At 41.0% G+C, this 27,156-nt stretch overlaps 1 pseudogene; it reads left to right on the forward strand.

Moving 5' to 3' along the window:
- Positions 1-5,246: 5,246 nt before the first annotated feature.
- LOC106605623 (serine/threonine-protein kinase VRK1-like) lies at positions 5,247-27,156 on the forward strand (annotated as a pseudogene).

The raw sequence follows: 27,156 nt of genomic DNA on the forward strand, positions 1-27,156 counted from the left end.
GAGGTGATGCTCACTGTACAGCACAAACTCATATCACGATGGACAGAGAAAAGGAACAGAAAACTCTCTAGTCAGCCTGATGGCTGGGCGTCCATATTGAGTATTTCTTCCTGATGGACACAGCACATTAACTACCTCATTATCTCTTTCCCACCATATGGACTTGGGCTGGGGTGGGTCACCACCGCAATACCCTGGTCTGCTCTGCCTAATTATAACAACTATGCCATTTCCATCACTAGGGCCAGTTACACAAAATGGTGTCACGGCCTTCCGGAGATTGGTGTCACCGTGCCCACACTATGAGAGCTGGGGAGAGGTGCCCGGTGGCACTTGGTTGGCCCCTTGGAGCTCACAGAGCAATTACCCTGGGTGAGGGGAGAGGAAACGGAGCTGAGGGCAGAGGAGGGAGACAGCTAAACCAGGCTAGCCAGAGATTAGGGGATCTCTGCGTTAATGTCGGTGACTTTTAGAGATTAATCCCCTTGTCCTCCTCTAGAAAGTCAGAACTAAAGTGATGTTGCTGTGAACCGCACTGGTCTGCATGAGTAAGGCGACCTAGATAGACTAACTTCAGAGAAACAGCAGGCCATCAGAGATGAGAGTGCATATGAGTAGGCTGTAGATGTTTTCTGTAGTTTCATATGAGAGAATGTAGTAAAAACTAAACTTGCTTTGCAATAGCACAACAGAGAACCCGACAGATTATGCAACACCAAGGGCTATGTGCCAATTATATAGAACCTAATCATTAGATGGTCATTCATATACAGTAGGCCTACACTCAAGCAAATAGTCTGAATTCTAGTCGGATACAAACTATTTTATCCATTGATCTTCCATATGCAGCAGCAAATGCATTGGCTAGAGTTCCCTTTATCCTGTAAAGTAATATTTTTCCTCCCGCCCTCTCAGTGCTCAGCACTTGATGTTCTTTAGCAGAGTCCTTGAGTCTTAAATTAGGCCCTACGGGTGCCCACCGATCGATAGCCTCGCTGCAGGTGCGTGCCAATGGGAAGAAACTGCAGTTTTGCTCTGCTCTAAATAAAACAAACCAGGCTGAGAGCGGAAAGTGCTGGAGACGCCTTCGCCATCAAGTGCTCTGCACGTTAAACCACTCCTAGTACATTATGGAAGCATAATATTGACCAAGACATGTTGTAAAGCAAAACTGTGTTCAAGCTGTGCTACATCAGAGACCGCCAGACTGCAGTCCAAAAAACAACTGCAAATTGATCTGTGGGTAAACTAAACGAAACTGGGGGTTTCTTCAATTTCTTTATAAATAGAGTGAAAGCAAATATTTACTGAATAAAGCCCTACTATAATGATAATTGATTACTGGCTGTTATACAAACCATGCTGGAACAACATCAGGGTCTCTAAGATAAAGCCTGGGGCATTATGGGAACCGACAGGTTTGGAGCAAGGTTAGAGCCTGACAAGCAAAAAGGTTGTAGCTGACAAAAACGGATTGAGCTTATTGTTCTTCCATTGGGTCATTTTGATTAGGCCAGAGACACCTGGCGGCACTAGGTTTTACACATCTTTGTGCATCTATTATTAAGTGCCAAAAGTTTAGCTTGAATTCAGTCTCTGTCTGTAGTCCTACAGGCCTCATCCCATGAGTCGAAAAGGTCTTGGCAATAGTTTTAGTCACATTGTACTTTTAAATCTAATTCTAAAGGGCTACTTCTAAAACGTGAGATATTGTTATATTTGTATTGCTCCTGCTCAGTCTGTGCCACCAGATGTGTCACTATGTTGTACTCACCCAAAATTCAGGAAGCGTTTGTGGCTAGGTCTACTTGATGTAGCCTCAGGGATGCAACTGTTCAGGGTCCAAAAAGGTTACACTTTTTTTTGCAATAAAATAAGCAAAAAATGCGCTCTAGGGCAAATGAAGGTTTTACCTAATTAAACAGCAAATAATATGATCTACATGATCAGTCTCTCTGTGTAAAATAAAAAAAAGTGGTTAATGTGAATCCAACTCACAGCTAAAAAAATTTAAGTAAGCAATCCAATGTTATTTGTTGCCTTGACTTTACTGCAAATGACACTCAAGTCTTGAGAAAAACCATTTGCAATTTGCAAAAACAATTGCAGTTAGCCATGACAGCCTTTTTAATAGAACGCGTGTGACCACACACATCTAAATATTGCACTTGGGAAAAATCATCTTCAAGTAGAAATAGAAATCTATTATAGTGGCCACTAAAGTAGACATCGATCAAATGCACAAGGCTACGATGCACAAGGCTACGATTCTGGTGTGAGTTATCTGGCCCAAATGTATTACCGTAATTTCCGGACTAAACGCACCCACTCAATTAAAAAATATATATATTATTTTGAACATAAATAAGTCGCACATGTCTATAAGCCGCAGGTGCCTACCGGTACATTGAAACAAATTAACTTTACACAGGCTTTAACGAAACACGGCTTGTAACAAAAATAAATAGGCTTTAACGAAACACGGCTTGTAACAAAAAATAAAAAATGAGCAGTAAGCTTTAGTTGTCTTTTTGCACTGAGTCAATTCCTCACGCTGCTGTTTCCAACGTCTTATCAGACTCATTAAGACCAAGCTCCCGTGCAGCAGCTCTATTTCCTTTTCCAACAGCCAGATCAATCGCCTTCAACTTGAATGCTGCATCATATGCATTTCTCCGTGTCTTTGCCATGATGAGGGTGACAAAATGACTACCGTAATCAGAATGATGGGAAGTTTGAGAGCGCTTGATTTAATCTCATTGGTCTAATGAAAGCTTCATGCCGCCAAATAACTGAGCATGCCGCCCAAAAAAAATGTAAAGCGGGAAAATCCATATATTAGCCGCGTCATTGTTTAAGCCGCGAGGTTCAAAGCTGGGAGAAAAGTTGCTGCTTATAGTCCGGAATTTACGGTACTTGAGGCTCGGGCCGATTGTGGCTACTATCTGGCAGATGGTTACACGGGCTGCTTTATATAATTAACATTTCATTATTTATTCATTTTTCCATATTTTCTCATTGTTTCTGTGATAAAAAATGTAATTAACATTTAAATGAAATTCTTTAAGAGTCCTGTTTAAGTAATATATTAGTATTTTGATACTTTGTGCAAGGCAATTATAAAAAACTTTGTGGATTGGGCCACCCGAATGGCGCAGCGGTCTAAGACATTGCAGTGCAAACTGCGTTGCTACAGATGCTGGTTCGATACCTGTGCTGGCCGCGATAAGGAGACCCATGAATCTACGAACAATTGGCCCAGCGTCATCCAGGTTAGGGGATGGTGTGGCCGGCTGGGATGTCCTTGTCGAATCACGCTGTAGCCTGAGGCGGGCCAGGCGCATGCTCGCTGACATGATCACCAGGTGTACGATGTTTCCTCTGACACGTTGCTGCTCTCAACCTTCACCTCTCCCGAGGCCGTACAAGAGTTGCAGTGATGGGACACAACAATTGGATATGACGAAAATAGGGTCAAAATAGATAAATACAATTATTTAAAAAAATTGTGGATGGGTATAATTTGTATGTATAAATGTATAATAGTAATATTTAAAATTACTAAATCGGGTCATTTTGTATACATTTATTTAAAATTGCATCGAGACGCTTCTGGGTGGATTCTGGTAAGATGCCGGCTGAATTCCGGTAGAAGGAAATGGCAGTCATTCATTTTGATTTTGGGCCGAGCCCAACACCCGATTCCTGGCCGATTCAATCAGTTCCGGCCACTTCTGGGCCGATTCCTCATTGCTTGGTTGGGTGACTGGAGTCTTTGACAATTTTTGGGGCTTTTCTCTGACACCGCCTAGTATATAGGTCCTGGATGGCCGTACGCACTACCCTCTGTAGAACCTTACAGTCAGATGCCGAGCAGTTACCATACCAGGCGGTGATGCAAACTGTCAGGATGCTCTCGATGGGGCAGCTGTATAACTTTTTGAGGATCTGGGGACCCATGACAAATCTTTTCATTCTCCTGAGGGGTAAAAGTTGTTGTCGTGCCCTCTTCACGACTGTCTTGGTGTGTCTGACAATATATGCCTGTTGTAGCGCCACCATATGGTCAATCTGAATGTGCTTGCATATGTTGAATCTTGACAGGGTTTGGAACATGTCTACCAAGTTTGGTTACAATACAAATATCCATGTCTGATTTATATGCATTTATGTGCCAGATCAAGCCCACATGAATGTTTATTGGTCAGTTTTTGACATGAAAAATTGCGTTGAAAGACCTTGATCCATTTGGGGCGGCAGGTGGCCTAGTGTTGGGCCAGTAACCGAAATGTTGTTGGATCAAATCCCCGAGTTGACAAGGTAAAAATCTGTCATTCTGCCTCTGAACAAGGCACTGTTCCCCGGTGGGCCGTCATTGTAAATAAGAATTTGTTCTTAACTGACTTGCCTGGTTAAATAAAGGTTAAATAAAAAATAGATGTAATTTCAAGTTTCATACAGATCGGCGGAAAATCCATCATGGCAGACCTTCTGGGTCCTTGAGGCAAATTTGTTCCTTGTGAGAAGAGGGGCATATGCAAAGAATATCAGGACTCTAGGTCAGGGATGGGCAACTGGCAGCCTGCGGGCCGCAAAGGCCTTGAATCAATGTCCCTCTGAAAATATAAATTGTCTTTGATCTATTGTCATGCCATGTCATAATAGTATTGTAATTCCTAATTCAATGGCCAGGCCACTGTCTGTCTCTCACACCAGTCTCTCTTATCTTGTGTCCCCTGCCCAGTATTCATGGATACAGCTCTCAGATGATAAACATATGATCTGTGCTATTCAGAATCCTTTGGATGTCCCTACTCCATTGAAGTTGACATTTAAAATGTTTAAGGCTAGGTAAGGGATTTGGATATGTGTAAGGTTAAGCTAAGGGTTATGGTTTAGGGTAGGAAGTACCAAGGATTCCAGATAGCACTGACCATACACATGTAGGTGCTATGGATGCAAGGACTGGCCATTTACAGTTTTAATCATGTTTTGAGGCTATAAAATGTTTGTTTTCAGTTAAACAGGCCTATGTTTGGTTCTGATGGGGAAGAACAGTTCAACTATGCTCAACAAGCATTTATAACTTATTTTCTTCAATAATCAATGGGTATACAGTGCCTAGTGAAAGTCTACACACATTGAACAGTTAAAATATTTGAGATTGACTCATTTACTGTCCAACCACACCATCTCCGGATCAGGTTGCCAGCCTTCAGATTGACATTTTGAGCATTTGGCACACGATGGTGGAAGGTGGAGACAGTTTAAGGGTGGAGAGACAGAGTCTGCTGGTAGGGAGACAAACAAGAAGACATGTATTGTAGAGCACATCCCTTTACATGAGGTTCAAGTGAGGAATGGGGTCAGCTGGAAACACTCATCATTCAACCTATACAATGTTGTTTTACTTCATACATATAGTTATTATCAGTGGGAAGTTCAAATGTATTGTAAACCAAAATGGATGGATTGTAGTTGTTAAACAAATAATACATTATTATGAATGTTAACTGTTGTGTCACACATACGTTTCTGGCTGTGAACAGTCGAGTATTTGGCGCATGGTGGTGGAAGGTGGAGACAGTCCGTCGGAGAGGCTGAGGGTGGAGAGACCGTCCACTGGCATGAAGACATGTATTATCGAGCACATCACTTTACATGGGGTTCAAGTGAGGAATGGGATCAGCTGGAAACACTAATTATTCAATCTAGAGAATGTTGTATTACATTATACTTATAGTTTATTAAATATTTTAATAGATTTGCTTTTCCATGAAAGAAGACAGCAGCTGATTGACCAACTGACTGTATAGGGTCAACCATGAATAGTTTCGCAAAACTATGAATTGTTTTATGGTCGGCCACTAACAGTAGCTAGATCCAAATAATTCAGGTAGCTAACGTTACACAGAAGCACCATATATAAATAAATATTGTATGTGTTACTGAAATTCAGCTTTTAGTTGCCATTGTACACATGAAACAAACCATTATCATAATCATTATTGAATCTTGGAGCGCTTGTGGTCAGGCGAGTCATTTCTGACTCACTGGACAAGGCTTGCTACCTAACGTTAGCTAGATAGCGTAGCTAAGTGTGACTGTTAGCTAGCTAGCTATGTTAACCGTGTGCTGTCTTGCCTGTCTTATATAGACTACCAATGTTTAACAAACAAAAACTTGCTAGCTCAATTAGCTACCTAATATCACATAGGCAAGACCCTAAACGTATTGACTTAGCTAACTACCCAGTCTCTAACAATTAGCTAAGATAGCTAGCTAACATTGATGTTAGCTGATGTTACTGGAGAAACTTTAGCAACAACCATGATCAGTCCAGAAATGAAGCTAGCTACAATGTCACAAACTAATTAGCGACTGCAATGAAATACACTACTGTAAATAAAATTACCTATTTTGAACTTTTTGGTATCTTATCCGGCTGGGCTCGACTGTTAACCAACTGATTGACTGTCATAACGACCCGTTGCAAAGTCAGGCGCCGAGGCCGGCCGGCTCGAGCTTCAATGCAGACTTCTCGAGCAGCAGAGGCAACCGCTGCTGTGTTTTTGGTTCCTTTAGAGGTAATGATAGCTCCCTATTAAGGTTAACAGTACTTCAGCAAGCATTGATGTTGGCAATTGACGATGCATGTATGCTGCTATTTGCTATGTTGAAAATTACAAGCACAGATTTGTAAAACAGACAGGAAATAGTAGCCTATTGTTGACTTGGTGATCTGAGATCTCAAATATTCAGCAAACATTTAGCATGCAACCTTGTGTTATGACAAAGAAACACTATGACAAAGTTACAGTTGGTGATACAATTCATAACGTACCTGGTTTAAATAGCTGTTTTATTTTCTTCCGTCTTCTCAGAATGTGCAGGCAGCCCATAGCTACTGTCAAACTTTCCATGAAGGAAAATGTTCGACGTCTCACAAATGAGGTGTGCAATAATATTAAATGTGACATTAAGCACACACTTTTATCCAAAGCGACAGTATGCATGCATTCATTTTCCGTTCGTGTGCTGGGAGTCGAACCCACAATCATGACGTGTCGTGTGATTTTCTTTCCATTGACTGTCATGATCATTATTTATTTTGGTGTTTTAAGACGCTATAGACTACATTTGTAATAGCTTAATAGGCTATTGCTATTATTCAACATTCATGGTAGCCTGCGTCACTCCTTCAGCCTAGGTAGCTCTGCGGTCGCCAAGCACGCTCCACTATTGATATCATTAGGCGTACGTATTTATAAAATACAATTATTCTACCTTCTAGGCTACAACAACACAGTGCAATGAGGAATTTATTATTTTTACTACACAAACATTGTCTAGGCTGTAAACTGCAGTGATGTAGGTTCATTTGAATTACCGCTCAAACGTTCTTTGGGGTTTCATGCCGAAATAACGCCCTGATTATAAAATCATTTAGATTAGTTATGGATTTATTCTCAACAGTTTACAAGCTCCAGAAAGTTCCATTAGGCCACTCATATGGTGTATTTTGTCAGGATGTATAGGCATTTATAGATAGGCCTACCATAGAAAAATAGGCTATAGCCTATTGGCGGTCAGTGCCATGACAGTGGCGGTCAGTGCCGTTTCAGATGGACAATTATACATTTTTTGTGAGCATGGCCTTATTTCTATTACAGCATATTTGATTACTGTCATTCCAATTCCATTCGCTGAGTTCCATGTTACATCAATAGGTTTAGGCTACTACATGATACTCTAATTTTACATATACCCATCATGAGGTTGCTACAACCTAGCCTATGAATGAAAGTTAACAATGTAGGTGCACAGGTTTAGAGAAAATGACACATTAAATACCACCGTGCACAATCTTGCCTGCATCTAGCTGATTTAGGGTGTAATCATTAGTCCAACAGTTGCAAACTAGAGTTTCTATTGGACAAATTCAGGTACGTTTATCCCCGTTTCGTTCTGTTTGCTTCCTTTTAAGAAACGTTTTTCAACTGAATCGTCAGGATGAATACACCCCTCATTACACGCAAACAGTTCACTTTCATAGCCACATACAAACAGCTCATTGTATTCCTTCTCGCATCTACACACTCTCCTCTCACCTTTTCCCTTCGCTTGTGAACTTCAGTGAACACATCAGCTGTCTGTGACCAGGCAAAAAAAATTCCAGGCCAATCCTTCATATCATAACCGCTACACATACCCTACATCGTCTCCATATTAGCTAAAGTAATGTCATAGTCAACATAGCTAATAGAACTAACGCGTTAAGTAAAGGCACTACAGAGGGTAGGGCGTACGGCCCAGTACATCACTGGAGCCAAGCTTCCTGCCATCCAGGACCTATATACCAGGCGGTGTCAGAGGAAGACCCAAACAATTGTCAAATACTCCAGTCACCCAAGTCATAGACTATTCTCTCTGCTACCACACGGCAAGTGGTACTGGAGTGCCAAGTCTAGGTCCAAAAGGCACCTTGACAGCTTCTACCCCCAAGCCATAAGACTGCTGAACAATTAATCAAAATGGCCACCAAGACTATTTGCATTGACCACCCCCTTTGTTTTTACACTGCTGCTACTCGCTGTTTATTATCTTTGCATAGTCACTTCACCCCTGCATACATGTACAAATTACCTCTACTAACCTGTACCCCTGCACATTGACTCCTCTACTAACCTGTACCGATACTTCCTGTATATAGCCTCATTATTGTTACTTTATTGTATTTTTTACCTAAGTTTATTTTGTAAATATTTTCTTAACTCTATTTTCTTAAAACTGCTTTGTTGGTTGTCTTGAAAGTAAGCATTTCATGGTAAGGTTTATACCTGTTGTATTCGGCGCATGTGACAAATAACATTTGATTTGATTTAAACCGCTATAATCATGCAGTACAGTCAATAAGCAGTTTAGCAGTTACACAGGCGGGCCCCGGTGACAATACATTTGTATAACCAAAAGCTTATCTTTTCTTGGAAGAGTTCCAGTGTTGGATTGTCATAGCCAGCTAGCTAACATAGTTCTCTGTTTGAGCCGGGTGTTTGAGTAAGCTAAACTAGCTAGCTACATTTGCTACCTAAGTAAGTGAAAGTATATATTTTTTACTTAGCTCTCTCTCTCTCTCCGCCCCTCTATCTCTCTCTCTCACTTGCTACCTCCATTTTTGAATCAATTTGTTCAAAACTGTCCAACTATTGTATTTCTTTCTCTTTGAGTCAAATACTCCCCACATTGTATGCACTACAGTGCTAGCAAGCTGTAGCTTATGCTTTCATTACTAGATTCATTCTCTGATCCTTTGATTGGGTGGACAACATGTCAGTTCATGCTGTAAGAGTTCTGATAGGTTGGAGGATGTCCTCTGGAAGTTGTCGTAATTACTGTGCAAGTCTATGGAAGGGGGTGATAACCATGAGCCTCCTAGGTTTTATAAGTCAATGTATGCAGAGAATGCATACAAAATTGTTTTGCTCCAAAAATGCAGGTGTTTCAGCATAGCTCAGTGCTTTCTGTGGTGGTGGGGCAGCCAGTGGAAAATACGGAGCGTAGGGGTAGATAATGTTCTCTAGTCTGCTATTCACTGGACATGGTGTGTGGTCGAAGTCTGAGTTTAAGGGTCTCTTTTCCAAGCTTAAAAGGATAAACATTCACTCGTAACACACCATGGGCCAGAAAAGGTTGAATCCGTTGGCCATGGTGTCAATGCAGCTTGGCTTCTGCCGTATTTAAAACAACTGGAACTTGGAACTGGGAAATCTCAGACTTAGGTGATTTCAAGACAACTGGGAACTCCAACCGGGAAAATATGTTTTGATCCGTCATCCAACTTGGAATTCCAAGTCAGGAACTTGGGCCTCTTTCTAGAGTTTCCAGTTGTCTTGAAAGCACCACAAATCCAGAGAAGGCCAGACTTCGATGACAAAGTTTGATGACAACTTTTGCCCACAAGAAGAATTTGCTCACCTTAATAATTTGGTCCCTTTCTCCCTCATAACTTGGTATTTGGTATTTTATTAGGATCCCCATTAGTTGTTGCAAAAGCAGCAGCTACTCTTCCTGGGGTCCACACAAAACATGAAACATAATACAGAATTACATAATACAGAACATCAATAGACAAGAACAGCTCAAGGGAAGAACTACATTTTTTTAAAGGCACACGTAGCCTACATATCAATGCATACACACAAACTATGTAGATCAAATAGGGGAGAGGCATTGTACTGCAAGGTGTTGCTTAATCTGTTTTTTGAAACCAGGTTTGCTGTTTATTTGAGCAATATGAGATGGAAGGAAGTTCCATGCAATAAGGGCTCTATATCTTCTCTAGGGCCAGTGGGACGATTTCGTCCCACCTACGTAACAGCCAGTGGAATCCCGTGGCGCGTTATTCAAATACCTTAGAAATGCTATTACTTCAATTTCTCAAACATATGACTATTTTACACCATTTTAAAGACAAGACTCTCGTTAATCTAACCACACTGTCCGATTTCAAAAAGGCTTTACAATGAAAGCAAAACATTAGATTATGTCAGCAGAGTACCCAGCCAGAAATAATCAGACACCCATTTTTCAAGCTAGCATATAATGTCACATAAACCCAGAAGACAGCTAAATGCAGCACTAACCTTTGATGATCTTCATCAGATGACAACCCTAGGACATTATGTTATACAATACATGCATGTTTTTTTCAATCAAGTTCATATTTATATCAAAAACCAGCTTTTTACATTAGCATGTGACTAGCATTCCCACCGAACACTGCCGGTGAATTTACTAAATTACTCACGATAAACGTTCACAAAAAAACATAACAATTATTTTAAGAATTATAGATACAGTACTCCTCTATGCACTCGATATGTCCGATTTTAAAATAGATTTTCGGTGAAAGCACATTTTGCAATATTCTCAGTAGATAGCCCGGCATCACAGGGCTAGCTATTTAGACACCCAGCAAGTTTAGCTCTCACCAAAGTCAGATTTACTATAAGAAAAATGTTATTACCTTTGGTGTTCTTTGTCAGAATGCACTCCCAGGACTTCTACTTCAATAACAAATGTTGATTTGGTCCCAAATAATCCATTGTTATATCCAAATAGCGACGTTTTGTTTGTGCGTTCAAGACACTATCCGAAAGGGTAAATAAGGGTGACGAGCATGGCGCATTTCGTGACAAAACATTTCTAAATATTCCATTACCGTACTTTGAAGCATGTCAACCGCTGTTTAAAATCAATTTTTATGCAATTTTTCTCGTAAAAAAGTGATAATATTCCGACCAGGAATCTGCATTTTGGTAAACAGACGAAAGAAAATAAAGCATGGGGTCGACTCGGGCACGCGCCTAAGCCCATTGTCCTCTGATCGGCCACTTGCCAAAAGCGATAATGTGTTTCAGCCTGGGGCTGCCTCGATATCATTCAGCTTTTTCCCGGGCTCTGAGAGCCTATGGGAGCCGTAGGAAGTGTCACGTTACAGCAAAGATCCTCAGTCTTCAATAAAAAGAGCCAAGATGAACAACAACTTGTCAGACAGGCCACTTCCTGTTCAGAATCCTCTCAGGTTTTTGCCTGCCATATGAGTTCTGTTATACTCACAGACACCATTCAAACAGTTTTAGAAACTTTAGGGTGTTTTCTATCCAAAGCCAATAATTATATGCATATTCTAGTTACTGGGCAGGAGTAGTAACCAGATTAAATCGGGTACGTTTTTTATCCGGCCGTGTCAATACTGCCCCCTACCCCCAACAGGATATAATACTGTACGCTTTCTTGAATTTGTTCTGGATTTGGGGACTGTAAAAAGACCCCTGGTGGCATGTCTGCTGGGATAAGTGTGTGTGTAAATTGACTATTTAAACAATTTGGGATTGTCAACATGTTAATGTTTCTTATAAAAAGAAGTGATGCAGTCTGTCTCTCCTCAACTCTTAGCCAAGAGAGACTGGCATGCATAGTATTTATATCAGCCCTCTGATTACAATTATGAGCAAAACGTGCCGCTCTGTTCTGGGCCAGCTGCATCTTAACTAGGTCTTTCCTTGCAGCACTGGACCACACGACTAGACAATAATCACGATTAGACAAATGTAGAGCCTGCAGAACTTGCTTTAAGGAATGTGGTGTCAAAAAAGCAGAGCATCCCTTTATTACGGCCAGACCTCTCCCCATCTTTACAACCATTGAATCTATATGTTTTGACCATGACAGTTTACAATCTAAGGTAACACCAAGTTATTTAGTCTCCTCAACTTGTTCAACAGCCACACCATTCATTACCAGATTCAGCTGAGGTCTAGAAGTTAAGGAATGATTTGTACCAAATATAATGCTCTTAGTTTTAGAGATGTTCAGGACCAGTTTATTACTGGCCACCCATTCCAAAACAGACTGCAACTCTTTGTTAAGGGTTTCAGTGACTTCATTAGCTGTGGTTGCTGATGCATATATGGTTGATTCATCAGCATACATGGACACACATAGTTTGTTTAATGCCAGTGGCAGGTCATTGCTAAAAATAGAAAATAGTAGAGAGCAGCCCTGCGGTACACCACACTTTACATGTTTGACATTAGAGAAGCTTCCATTAACTTCTTATGGGCGGTAGCGTCCCACCTGGCAAACATCCAGTGAAATTGCAGAGTGCAAAATTCAAACTACAGAATTATCAATATTTAACTTTCATAAAATCACAAGTGTAATACATCAAAATAAAGCTTAACTTCTTGTTAATCCAGCCGCTGTTTCAGATTTCAAAAAGGCTTTACGGCAAAAGGACACCATGCGATTATCTGAGGACAGCGCCCCGCATACAAAACCATGAAAAACATATTTCAACCAGGCAGGTGCGACACAAAAGTCAGAAATAGTGATATAAAAAATGCATTACCTTTGATCTTCTTCTGTTGGCACTCCAAAAGGTCCCAGTTACATCACAAATTGTCCTTTTGTTCGATAATGTCCTACTTTATATTCATAAAAACTCAGTTTAGTTGGTGTGCTTCAGTCAATAATCCACCCAGTTTCCCTCCATCAAAATGCATACAAAATGAATCCCAAACATTACTAATAAACTTTTCCAAACAAGTAAAACAACGTTTATAATCAAACCTTAGGTACCCTAATACGTAAATAAACGATACAATTTAAGACGGAGAATTGTTATTGTCTTTCCCGGAGAAAAATACCAAAGAACGCGCTCTCATTCACGCGCTTGGAAACACTACAGCCAAAATGGGAGCCACCTATAAAAACTACAATTTCTGGCAATTTTTTTCCAAAAACCAGCATGAAACTCTTTCTAAAGACTGTTGACAACTAGTGGAAGCCCTAGGAACTACAATCTGGGAGGACTTCGCCTTATAATAAAAGTGACAGCCATTGAAAATAGTGGTAGGCTGAATTATTTATTTTTTGGATGGTTTGTCCTCGGGGTTTCGCCTGCCATATCACTTCTGTTATACTCACAGACAGTATTTTAACAGTTTTAGAAACTTTAGCGTGTTTTCTATCCAAATCTACCATTATATGCATATCCTAGCTGCTGGGCCTGAGTAACAGGCATTTTACTTTGGGCATGCTTTTCATACGGACGTGAAAATACTGCCCCTTACCCAAGAGAGGTTAAAGAAAACTCTCTGTGTTCTATTACATAGATAGCTCTGAATCCTTAGCCTACTGTTTTGACTTGGTGGTGCAGATGTAGCCTATAGCCTGTTTTAGAGAAATGTAATAGTGCAAATCAATTTATAACATTTTTGACATGTGTTTTTCAGGATTTTTTTGTTGTTATTCTGTCTCTCACTGTTCAAATAAACCTAACATTAAAATTATAGACTGATAATTTCTTTGTCAAAGGGCAAACGTACAAAATCAGCAGTGGATCAAATACTTTTTTCCCTCACTGTTATATATATATATATATATATATATATATATATATATATATATATATATATATATATATATATATATATATTACATTTGCAAAAATGTCTAAAAACCTGCTTTTCTTTGTCATTACGGGGTATTGTGTGTAGATGAGGGAAAAAAACGATTTAGTCAATTTTAGAATAAGGCTGTAAAGTAACAACATTTTGAAAAAGTCAAGGCGTCTGAATACTTCCCGATTTCACTGTGCATGCTAAAATCTCCACTGCCTACAGAGTGCTGTTGAGGCTTCTGTAGACCTTCATTGCAAAACATTGTATTTTAATAAATTATTTGAATGTGTTTAGGTTAGTTTTATCTAAAAATTATAACGTATAGTTATTTCAAATTATAAGTGTTTAACTATTTTGTTTTTATGAAATACACTGAAGAGGATGGTCCCCCCCATACCGAATAAAAACCTCATGTAACCCTACTTCTGAAAAAAGTTTCAGGCCAGATATGCTGAAGTGGACTGGGCCCGAGTACCATTAGCTGGAACCCAAAGTAATATGATTCTCCGGACTTGGGAAGAGCTCGGCCCTCATGAAGTCCCCCTGAGTCCAAGTCAATACCTAGTCCCCGAAGTCTCAAACGTAATAGGCCCGTGTTGACTGGGAGGTCTCTTTCTTACAAATCACTCAAATTGATACAATTCCCTGGCCTAATCTAAATGACAGAGCGTTTCTGTTCTACACAGTTTTGCCAGAACGTTCTGTAATGTTGCACCCATATGGTTGAATCCACTGAAAGCACCCCAGGCCAGATGTTTGAGGATGACTGAAAGTAATATAAACCTGTGATATGGATCTTGCTGTTGCAGTCATTGGTGGGTGAATATCCAGAGCCATTGCTTCCTAGATTTCATTGGTTGATTTTTTTGCCTATCACACAGCGGGAGGAACAAAGTTTAAGGAAATCGAACAGTTTTGATAGCAGCTGTCGAAGAACCAGATGGAATAGATTTTTCTTGGGGGAGAGCAACCTAGCTAGCTTGCTAACTTTGGACACAACATTTGTTTATTGATCATATCTAGTACCGGTAGCTCTAAACCTAGCTAAATATATGGTCGAGAAAAAAAGCTTGCTTTCTGCCTCAACTAGTCGAGATGGTGTGTTAGCTTGTAGTAGCTCGGCTAATAAACTGGCCAATTTCCATATTTTGCTGGCTTCCAGTTTTGTTTCAGGTCTATGGCCTCTCATCTCAGCTCAAACTTTGCAGGCTAGTTAGGAAGCTATAGCTGCATCCATTGACCACATGTCAATACTCTGTAACCATACTATTGCCACTATTAGTGGCCAACTAACTTGACTCTCTGTAATGTTAACTGCAAAATAGATTGCTTTTGCTAGCTATCTCCATGGACCCTCCCAGGAAGTGAGTATTGCCTGCACCCCTACCAAGCAGTTTTACACAGAGAAGAAGCGATGGAGACTGGGCAGAATAATTGGTCAAGGAGGCTTTGGATTGTTCTACCTAGGTAGGTAACCAGACTAGTATGTCAATCCATCAAGTTATCACTGATTCTCAACCCCCCCCTCCCTCCCCAACACAGACACACACACATACACGCACGCACACACACACACACACACACACACACACACACACACACACACACACACACACACACACACACACACCTCCCTCTTTGAGTGACAAGAGTGGTGACCCCAATTTATGGAGCAAAATGCATGACCAGCAATCACAGATTTGTGTTTTGGGTGTAAACACATCACCAACAGACCACAAAACTGGGGTACATCTGATTGCTTCGAAATTACTGTCATGTTTATCACGGTTTATTTATCACTGTGTCCCTCTGTTTTTCTTCGTCTCTCTCTCCCCTCTATTTTGCTCTCCACTTTCTCTCTTACACCCTATCTCTCTCCCTCCTTTTCTCCATCTCTTACATTTTCTCTCTCTCCCTTCTTCCCTCTCTCCCTTCAGCTTCACAGGAAGTGGACACACCTGTTGGGGAGGACTCTAATTTTGTGATTAAAGTGTTGAATACAGGAATGGCTGATGGTGTTGTGTGAGTCAAGGCATTAACACCTATGTGTAGGCATTGTCATTTGATCAGAGATAATCGAGAGGTGATGACAGTTTGACTTAACCACAATCATTTAATGTTAGGCTCTGTTGCTCTCTCACTTTGTATTTCTCTCTTGCTTGCTCTCCTCACTGGGTTTTCTTGGATATGGAAAGTGACAATGAGGAACTGCTGGCTTTATATGCTTTTAAAACAACACATACAACAGCTTTCAGCATCTCTATTTTTGAAATATTGCCTGCCTAGGCTATTTCCATATTTCCTCTTATTTGACCCTCTTATTTCATTGTGTCTGCAGGATTACCATGTGAATAGGCCTCTGTTTTCTGAGCTCAAGTTCTATCTGAGGGAAACTAAACCTGAGAACAGTGAGTATCAACAACTTCAATCATTCAACATAATGATGCAGTAGACATATGGTCAAGAATTCATAGCCTTTATCCCACATAGACTACATACTGATTGGTTACAACAAAACCTGTTTAAGGCTACCTCTTATATGAGCAGCCAGGCCCAGTGCAGCAAGAGTGTACTTGGCTGATGAAGAGGCCATAGACATGAAGACTGCTGCCTGGTGTAATTAATAAGCCAAAGCAAACATGCACCTCAGTGGCAGTTAGCCCCGTCCCTGCTTGTTTGAGTTCTAATTCATAGAGAGGGACCCAATCACACATAATGATGCCTGCTCCTCCACTGGGCCCCTGACCACCTGCCAGTCTGGTGGAGAGCCAGTCAGGCCAGCCACCACTCTAAGACAGGCCTCATGTTCACTGTGTGTGTGTGTGCCTGCCTGTCTGTCTGTTTCTCTCTCTGTATGTCAGTGTGGGTTTTTGGCTATGATTAGAAGTGCATGCTTGTGTGTCTGGCTTAGACATACCTTTCCATATTTCCTCTGTCTGGTCATATGTGTTTTGCAAACAGTTCGGACAGAGTCAACCTGAATCCACAGGAATTAAATTCACATCACTTCCCAATTTGTTGTATAACTTTTAAGATCAAAGGCTCAAGCCCCCTAGGATTGTATTTTGGGCACTTGGCCGTATTTGCTCAGCACTAGCATCATAAAACAAAATAACAAAGGTAAATAATGAATGCAACAAGTAATGAATAAAACAATAAGGCAAAGAGCAAATATGTACAGTGTTCTGTTTTTGAACTTTTTTTTGTGTCCGGTATTCCTCTAGAAAAAAATAGGTGCTCACTTTGCACTGGTGAAAATACATTAAATATGTTGTAAATATTTTATGTATATGTAAGACCCAATACATGTTTGATTTTTGTCCCTCGTAATTCTGTCCTGCTGTTGTTTCAGTGCTGATGTGGAAGAGGAGCAAGAAGCTGGACTTCCTGGGGATCCCTGTAAACTGGGGATCAGGACTAGCAGAACACAACAGAACCAGGTACTACTGACCATGGTCCTGATGATGATGATGATGATGATGATGATGATGATGGTACTTGGTTAATAATCCCTCACATTGGGGTTGGAAGTGTGTTCGAGATTATTTTACCCCTTCTCCTTGACCTTTGCCCTGTTCAGGTACAGGTTCATGGCGATGGACCGCCTGGGCACTGACCTTCAGAAAGTGTGTGAGAGAAATGGTGACAAGCTAAAGAAACACACAGTGCTACAGCTAGGACGTGTCCTGGTGAGACTCGTACTCTTCTATCCTCTCCATCATTCATTGCTGCATATCACAAGGATTTCACCTACTCCTTGTCCTCCTGCAGCATGACAACGAGTATGTCCATGCAGACGTAAAGAAGGCCAACCTAATGATTGGTCACACAGACCCAGACAAGGTTAGCCCTAGCGCTGTCTAAGTACAGTAGGCATGTGTATTGAAGGCTTTTCTTGTACTGTGTACAAAACATACATAGACAACCGTTTCAAGTTATTTTAATATGGAGCATTGCGTTAAGCTTCTACTTGTAAGTTATCTACACATACTGTCTGTTTATTATCTGTTGTACCTGTGTACCTGGCCTGTCTAACAGGTACAGCCCAGACGGAGAGCACAAGGAGAACAAAGAAACAACGGAACCGTAGAGTACACCAGCATAGATGCTCAAAATGGAGTCGGTAAAGTATAATTTCATTGTTATGAACATTCATAGTTTCAGGTGCCAAAAAAAGCTATTGTGTTATGAAAGGTTTCTGGGTAAACATACATGGATTTGTGGGCAGTAGAGTTCTCTTGTATTGACTGTATGGCCAAGGATCTTTCACGGATGTATCTTGCTGTTTACTAACTGCATTACTGTGTCTTTCAGTTGGCAGAGTACTTGTTTATCAATGCATAATGTAAAGTGAACCCCCCTTTGTCCCTTGCTTTAAAACCTCCCTCAGTAGTTATCGGAAACACATTAGCTGGAAAATTGCATACATGGTCCTTTTTATTGGACATTGATTCTCCCTGGCCCACATTCCCCCGACGCGGACTCCATTTAACAATTCCCTAATTAGCTAAAGTCATAACCTGCATTGTGTATTCATCCCCCATTAATTAAGGCTTTGATGTTTGGTTAGAGAGGGACTGGCCACTGATAACCTCTCTGCTTGCTCAGAGCAGAGGAAGGCGTTAAGGTTCGATACACTGAACGAGTGTGGCTAGACTCCCTAATCGCCGTGCCACTGTTTCTATCGATGTTGTCGATATGGACCAAAACAGACAAGATGTTCATGCAGCGATATTGATAAAGGCAAACGTCCTTTTTAATATGCTTTAGAGAGAGAGAGAGAGAGAGAGAGAGAGGAGGGTGGGGGGTATGCTGAACTTGTGTTTTTCTGTTGGATGTTCTCTGAATGAAAAGGTGCATGTTGGGCCCATGTATTGTAATCATTGTTTCCCCTATATACATTTTGCAGAGGAACACAGCCACAAAATAAAATAATACTCAGAAAATTCAAAATTAAAAAATGTATTTCTCTTTTTTTGGAAGAAAACATTTTGGGGATGGGAAAACATTTTCAGTGTAAACTTAAATGGCTAAAACCATATACTGTATAAATTATGTAGAAAATATACTGGATAGCATAAGAAAATGGCATAAGCTATGACAAAATGTGCATAATTTAAGGAAATTTGCCTTTAAACTGAAAATGTTTTCTTGGCCCCATGGCAAAATGTGTAGAATTGCAGGAAATTAGTTTTAATGTGGCAACATTTTGTCTCTCTAAAACCATGGCCACCGTCACCACTGCTGAAAAAAACACTGATTGAACTTCACAGTTCCAAACAAGCCCATATCTTGCAGGCAGAACTTACTTCAACATATTCTCAGTTGTTCGTCTATGGCTGTTCTCATTGTCTATTTGATGTAATAAGAGTTTAGATAGGAATGACGCTTAAATCACAGGACTGGTTCAAACACAGGTCTGTTCTTTTACATTGAAGTACACTTACTCACACCTAGCACAATTTGTTCTCATGTCACATACAGGCAGTTGCACATGGTCCTCATTCCAACCCTTCAGTCTAGCCTAAACAGTAAAAGCTGTTGTACAGGTGAATTATTCCTTTGCTTCTATGGCCCAGGGGTCATGAATCTTCTACAAACCAAAGTAGGTAGAGAGTATAAGATGAAAATATGTGCTTATGCATTGATCTTCTTCTAACCACTATTTTTATATATCTAACGCTGTCTTTAGGTCTACAGTACATCACTATTGGAATTGGTCAATCAAGAGGCCATTTGGTAAAGTTTCCCATTTTTAACTACAGTTGATAAACAAACCGAAAACAATGTTAATCCAGGCGGATAAATTGTATATGATAGCTGCTCGTACTTGACCTCCATGTTGTAAGGCAGTTTCTGAGTTTCTTTGGGTCAAATGGCAATTGAGATGCATGCAGATTTTGACGAGGAGCAAGACTAATTTTTGCTCAACATCCTGTCCTCCCTTCTCACCTCTCATCAACCTCACCAGGTAGATGTTGATAGGTTGCCATGACGAGGGTGGAGATTGAACACAGAGTGATGCACCACTGAACTCTGAGCTAATTATCACCTATTGGAGCGGGATGCTTCGGAACACCGAAATTCTAACGGAGAGGGTTAAGAGTGTGACACCATGCTTTAGGAAATCTGAATAACAGTAGGAGATGACAACCCACTACATTGTCACCTAACTCCTCTATGACAAGCCTGGTGTGTGAAGGGCCCTGAGGTTCACCTTCTAAACTGTGTGTGTGTGTTTGCGCGTTCGCATGCATGCGTGCATTTATTGTGTCTATGCCAGGGTTTCCGTTAGCAGGCTCTTACCGGCCTTTGGCCCCCCAAAAATGTATTAAAAGCCGATTAAATAAAACTTGCCAACCAAAATGACCGGGAGAAAAAAATATCCATTGCAAAATAATGCCTTTTATTCATTGATGGAAATGTCAGTTGATGTAAATGCATTTGACTGTCATTTGCATAATTTAGTGGAATTAAACTGGCCTGTGTGTATTTTCATTAGTCATCATGTATCTTATTTATCCAACACAACTATCACACGCGCACAGCATACAGAGCCTTTTTTTGCGGGACTTCTCCTGCAGCTCCTCAGCTGGTTGCTGCTGGAATAAAACATGCTTTTATAAGCCCATTCGTTGCAAGAATTCTAAATGCCATCAAATGTTAACAACAGTTTTGGTGCACAATGAAAAATACCTACTATTTGTATTTTTCAACTGGTAATTGAAGCGAGCCTCCCATTCACCATCCAAGTGCAGGCAACAGGCTATCATCTCGTCACCCATCACTTCATAATCAGAGCTGGAGGCAGTATGCATTTTGAAAACATACTTAATTGTTTGAAACCTGAATGTTTTATTTCATATTAGGAGACATGTCTTACCTTGCTTCAAAGTAGCCTATTGACAAAATCCGACCATGGAAACGTGGAGGCAATTTTTTCATAAAGACTTCAAGTTTGAGGAAGTTTACAATTTATCATTTATCCTACCATTTCTACCAATCCTACTATTTTTACCGTTCACTGAACAGTTTCATTTCAATAATAACATTTTCATTTCTCAAAATCATTGTCATGTGGTTAATCATAAAAATGTGAATAACAATGATAACAATCTAAATGTTAAAAGGCAACTAATGCGAGAACCCCAGCCTCTGCCATATGGACACATTGATACACCGTGATACATTGGTGGCTAAGGAAATGAACGCATGGAACTCATAGCCTATAGGCCAATGCAGCAGTAGGCCTAAAACTTCCAATGCTCTTTCACACTGAGGATTTGTGATTATTGAGGGGGAGACTGTTGGAAAGATTTTTCAAATGCTCCCTCGACATTATCAGGACAGAGAAACCAGACACATGCTCATTGCTCACGTGGAGCACTCCCAACAAAATACAATGAAAACATTGGCAAATATCGTAAATGATGGTTATGAAATAAATCAAAACTTGTTTCTCACAAGTGTAGCAGGTTGTGAACTTTGCACACAAAGTTTCCACTCCGATAATGAGAACGGTAAATTACTAATTAATACATGTTTTACATAATCCCTGTCATTTGGTTACATTAATTTAACGGTATATTTACTCTGGTGAAGTATGTAATGGGGAATCATAAAAATAATAATCAAAGGGCAAACAATTCACACAATTAAATACGCAAGAATTGGCAGGAGACAGCTGAGCCATTCTGGAGAGATTTGACTATATCTTCGCCACACTCCTTCCCTTCTTGTCTCAACATTTAAAATGATACTCAAGACACATTATCTTCACACACATTTTAGATGCTTTTCACCAACAGCTGCAAATCAGAAATCAACTAGGTCTATTGCCATGTGTAACCGATGTGAAATGGCTAGCTAGTTAGCGGGGTGCGTGCTAATAGCATTTCAATCGGTGACGTCACTCGCTCTGAGACCTTGAAGTAGTTGTTCCCCTTGCTCTGCAAGGGCTGTGGCTTTTGTGGAGCGATGGGTAACAATGCTTCAAGGGTGGCTGTTGTCAATGTGTGCAGAGGGTCCCTGGTTCGAGCCCAGATAGGGGCGAGGAGAGGGACAGAAGCTATACTGTTACACATGTGCGCTGCCCAAATTGAAGGCTTCCCAAATAGGCATGAGCTTCTGATTTGAAAAGCATCCATTTTTTTTTTAAAGAAGCTAATGATCCTCGATTCCTCAGTGGCTAAGTTATGCTTTCTGCTGAAGTATTTTAAATGATTTTATTTATTTCTGTGTAGACAGGAGTAATTATATAATTATGGCAAATGTATTTTCATTTACTTCCCTATTTGACCCACTGCTATGCTATTTCTTTCCTGTTCTGTTGGTTTTCATATCAACTTTATTTTGTTGTCCAGAAACCAAAGGCACAATGCTAGTCATATTAGCAACCCATCCTAGTTGTTGCGTCCTTAGATTCACCCTCTTTCTAAATTTCTGACAGAGATTTTCATGTCTGTCACATAAGGAACCGCTATCAGGTGCGCTATTTAGAATGGCGTTTTCCCACGTGTAGTGTTTAGAATGGTGTTTTCCCACGTGTAGTGTTTAGAATGGTGTTTTCCCACGTGTAGTGTTTAGAATGGTGTTTTCCCACGTGTAGTGTTTAGAATGGCGTTTTCCCACGTGTAGTGTTTCGAATGGCGTTGTCCCACGTGTAGTGTTTAGAATGGCGTTTTCCCACGTGTAGTGTTTAGAATGGCGTTTTCCCACGTGTAGTGTTTAGAATGGCGTTTTCCCACATGTAGTGTTTAGAATGGCGTTTTCCCACGTGTAGTGTTTAGAATGGTGTTTTCCCACGTGTAGTGTTTAGAATGCCGTTTTCCCACGTGAGGTGTGTAGAATGGTGTTTTCTTGCAAATTGCATTTTGGCAAATGTTTGAAATTTATGTTTTATTGGCTGCTTCATTACATGAGTTGCGTGTTCTGTTAAAATGCATTACCATAATCTTAATGTGATTTCTGTCATTCTGAGCATGGTGGGTGGACGCTTATGCACCCAATGAATTTTTGTCCGGTAAATTTCTGAAATGACCAGTAAATTAAAATCTTCCTGGCCACATTGTCCGGGCGCCACATTTCCCTAACTGAAAAACCATGGTCTGTGCATCTATTGTGTGTGCGTATGAGAGAGCTGTGTGTATCCTGCCCCCTCTCTCGTTAGGGAAAGATGCATAAATACACTACCAAACAGCAAAGTGAATGGCATTGTGAACAGGGACAATATGTGCAAAGAACACACACAGGCAGGCTTAAAATAGTTATAATTGTTAATCTATTATGTGGTTGTTGGAGTTTGAGTGCTGGTGTCACTGGCTCTCAGTATCAATGAGGCTTTATATAATTGTTTACAACAATGGCTTGATTAGATGTGGCAGCAACAAATATACTGTAATGTTGACCTATGCACTTAAGTACTTAACATCTTGCACTCTTAAGATAATGTATTCAATAAATTATTTAAACAATCGGTTTAATCACAGAAATGAAGGCAACAGAGGCAGCAGCAGTGGCAACAAACAACCAACATCTAACTACAACCAACAACACCAACCAACTAACAACCAACACCTGCAATGTCCGTCTCAATGCTAGCCAATAGTGCTGGCCTGCTGGGTGCTGCTGCCTGGCGGACACTCTTGTAGCACTGGTTGGGATCAATGCTATCCATGGATCTGGCTCAAGATTTCTCCCTCTGATGAAGCCAGTCGATAGGTAATTTCTCCAGAGATGCGAGGCCGTTACAGTATTGAGTTGTTAAAACTCCTCGGGCTCGACCCCTCACATGGACTCATTTCAGACATATTGATGAACTCAACACAGTTTTTCATAAAGACACTGGCTCAGTGCAGGGTTTGTCCACTTCTTCATTCAAACTAGATGGAAGGCATTGTTTACAATGAAGTCCAGAGATTAATGTCTAGTCTAGCCATCAGAATTTAGATGACTCCCCAGTGCAGAGCACCCTGTCGACTTCTGTAACATGTGGTAGTGATTTTGGCTCAGACATCTCGGTGTATGTGTTTTAATGCCTGAGAGAGGGATCGAGTGTGTGAGTCTATTTTTAGGCAATGCAGCGGGCATCTGGATCATGTCAGAGGCCACAAGGATCCAGTTTCCTGGAATGGGCCAGAATGGGAGTAAACTGACCAAAAAAGTCAGCCCTCCTCCCCTCAAAGCCCTGTTTGTCTGCGGAGCATGCTGCCGAAGGCTTCCGCCGAAACGTGTCCGTATGTTCTGACCTCTGCGTCTAAGAAAATACATTAAAATGTAAAGAATATTCCAGTGAGTGCAGGTTTTGTCTTTCTTTAAGTATATGGCTTTTGAACCCCGCACCCAAATACTTTTTGTTGCTACAAATATTTGAGCTGAGCACACCAATTTCACTTTCTATGTCTTCAGAGCAGGACATAGATCAAGGAAAATGTAAAGACTAACACCAGCTGTGAAAATAAACAAACCTCTGTCATCATCATACCCTCTCTTTTTCATATTGTGTTTTTTCCTTTGAACACATCCCGTCAATCAAAGCTGTTTATATCCTCCTAGACCAGGTTCTGAACTTCTACTACCTCTCTCCCCTCTCTTTTTGTCTCTCTCTCTCCCCCTCTCAGTAACTCCATCTAGACCTGGGAACCTGGAGGTGTTGGGCTTCTGTTTGCTCCACTGGCTGTGTTGGGAGGCCAAGACCAGGTACTAAGCAAACACTCTCCCCTCTCTCTGGTTCCTTCTCCTCCATCTCCCTATTAAACCATTGTTTCCCCTCTCTCCCTCTGTATTTCATGCCTGTTTTTCTCTCTCTTTCCAGACTCATGGGTAATCTACCTGGCTCGGTGCAGCAGCTGTCTGTGGGTGGAGCTTCCACAGGTGAGTGAGAAGGCCTACAGTGGCTTGCGAAAGTATTCACCCACCTTGGCATTTTTCCTATTTTGTTGCCTTACACCTGGAATTAAAATATACATTTTTTGTGGGTCTGTATTATTTGATTTACACAACATGCCTACCACTTTGAATATGCAAAATATTTTTTATTGTGGAACAAACAAGAAATAAGACTAAAAAACTGAAAACTTGAGTGTGCATAACTATTCAACCCCCCCATGGTCAAAACTTTGTAGAGACACATTTTGCAGCAATTACAGCTGCAAGTCTCTTGGGGGTATGTCTCTATAAGCTTGGCACATCTTGCCACTGGGATTTTTGCCCATTCTTCAAGGCAAAACTGCTTTAGCTCCTTCAAGTGTGATGGGTTCCGCTGGTGTACAGCAATCTTTAAGTCATACCACAGAATCTCAATTGGATTGAGGTCTGGGCCATTCCAAGACATTTAAATGTTTCTCCATAAACCACTTGAGTGTTGCTTTAACAGTATGCTTAGGGTTATTGTCCTGCTGGAAGGTGAACCTCCATCCCAGTCTCAAATCTCTGGAAGATTGAAACAGGTTTACCTCAATAATTTCCCTGTATTTAGCGCCATCCATCATTCCTTCAATTCTGACCAGTTTCCCAGTCCCTGCCGATGAAAAACATCCCCACAGCATGATGCTGCCACCACCATGCTTCACTGCGGGGATGGTATTCTCGGGGTGATGAGAGGTGTTGGGTTTGCACCAGACATAGCATTATCCTTGATGGCCAAAAAGCTACATTTCAGTCTCATTTGACCAGAGTACCTTCTTACATGTGTTTGGGGAGTCTCCCACATGCCCTTTGGCGAACATCAGACGTGTTTACTTATTGTTTTCTGGCCACTCTTCCATAAAGCCCAGCTCTGTGGAGTGTACGGCTTAAAGTGGTCCTATCTGTCATATTCCAATCTCTGCTGTGGAGCTTTGGAGCTCCTTCAGGGTTATCTTTGGTACTTTGTTTCCTCTTTGATTATTGCCCTCCTTGCCTGGTCTGTGAGTTTTGGTGGCCCTCTCTTGGCAGGTTTGTTGTGGTGCCATATTCTTTCAATTTTTTTAATAATGGATTTAATGGTGCTCCGTGGGATGTTCAAAGTTTTGGATAATTTTTGTAACCCAACCCTGATCGGTACTTCTCCACAACTTTGTCCCTGACCTGTTTGGAGAGCTCCTTGGTCTTCATGGTGCCGCTTGCTTGGTGGTGCCCCTTGCTTAATGGTGTTGCAGATTCTGGGGCCTTTCAGAACAGGTGGATATATACTTGGATCATGTGACAGATCATGTGACACTTAGATTGCACACATGTAGACTTTATTTAACTAATTATGTGACTTCTGAAGGTAATTGGTTGCACCAGATCTTATTTAAGGGCTCCAAAGCAAAGGGGGTGAATACATATGCATGCACCACTTTTCAGTTGATATCTTTTTGAATATTTTTGAATATTTATTTTTTCTCATTTCACTTCACCAATTTGGACTATTTTGTGTATAACAAAATAGGAAAAACACCAAGGGAGATGAATACTTTTGCAAAGCACTGTACGTACCAGTCAGTCAGTATGTGTCCAGAGTCGGAGTCCAGTAGTCAGACACCTCTGGGTGAGTCAGACACCAGTCACACCACAGTTTCCCACTCTTGATCAGTTTTTCAAAACCTCATCCTAGAAATCCATTCCTACAACTCCAGGATCCATCCCAGAGAGAGTTCTTTGAGACTCGGGTGTTCTGTTGTCTGTTATCTCTGGTCCTGTAAAGAGAGGTCACGTCTCAATGAAGTGATGTCTCTGTGTGATGTGATATGGTGGTAACTGTCTGACTGAGCTGATTCTCTGCAACTCCTCCAGAGGCAGGGCCCAGCTGGCCGCCACAGATAAGGCTCAGGACATGCATCAACCCTATTATATGGTGTGATACACACTCACCACTGTGTGTGTACACTTTAGGTAGCAGGACGTGTTACAGTAAGGGGTGAAAGTCATCAGATTGTTTATGTGTACTGAAACACACATCACCTGGGGTGTGTCTGTGTGTTTGGTAGTTATAGCCAGTGTTTATCAAAAATCTATGATAAGAGACACTGAGTGGGACAGTGAAACATATTGTTAATTTTTTAGGTAATCCCTCTCAGATGAGTTGACCAGGTTCTTGCTCCATGTCAAAGTTATGGGGTATAAGGAACGTCCGGATTACCAGAAGCTGAGAAAGCTGCTGTCCGAGGGGGGACAGAGAGCGAGCAGAGGCCAGAGAAGGCTGGACCGGTCTGGGCCACGAGGATAG

Source organism: Salmo salar, chromosome ssa01, assembly GCF_905237065.1.
Source record: "Salmo salar chromosome ssa01, Ssal_v3.1, whole genome shotgun sequence".
Taxonomy (NCBI): domain Eukaryota; kingdom Metazoa; phylum Chordata; class Actinopteri; order Salmoniformes; family Salmonidae; genus Salmo; species Salmo salar.